We start from the raw sequence: 587 nt of genomic DNA on the forward strand, positions 1-587 counted from the left end.
CTTGTAACCTACTGTACAGCAGAGCGACATCCACTTACCACATCCTTTTTTAAATTAAATTTATTGAATAATAATAAATACTTCTATTTTATTTTCATTCCATACAAAAAATAACTGTCAATGAAATGTATATATTAATTATATTATGTATTTAGTAGATATCCTACAGTTTCATAGAATAAATCAAAATGTTTTAAAACATTAAACTTTCTTAAAAAGAGTCGGTAATACGTAAAGTATACACATATTTTATACTTTATGTATATTTGTATAAAAACCTTAAAAAAAAACAAATGCAGTAATGGTATTTTTATTATATTGAAAAGTGTATTTAACGTTATATTATTTTTTAACACAAAATTATTCTGTGGAAATGTTTTCGATGTTTTCAATTTGAGATACCTAACAACTATATAATATATTAACTAAATGATTGGGACACGAACAAAAAGCAACTTATTGGGTAATGCCGTAATGGGACTGTGTGAAATTTTCTTATTACTTCAGGAGAAGTCTCTAATCGATATAGGTCAAATTTAGTGATTTTGACTAAGTTAAAAACTTAAATTTACATTTTATACCTATAT

This window comes from Acyrthosiphon pisum, chromosome A1, assembly GCF_005508785.2.
Source record: "Acyrthosiphon pisum isolate AL4f chromosome A1, pea_aphid_22Mar2018_4r6ur, whole genome shotgun sequence".
NCBI lineage: Eukaryota > Metazoa > Arthropoda > Insecta > Hemiptera > Aphididae > Acyrthosiphon > Acyrthosiphon pisum.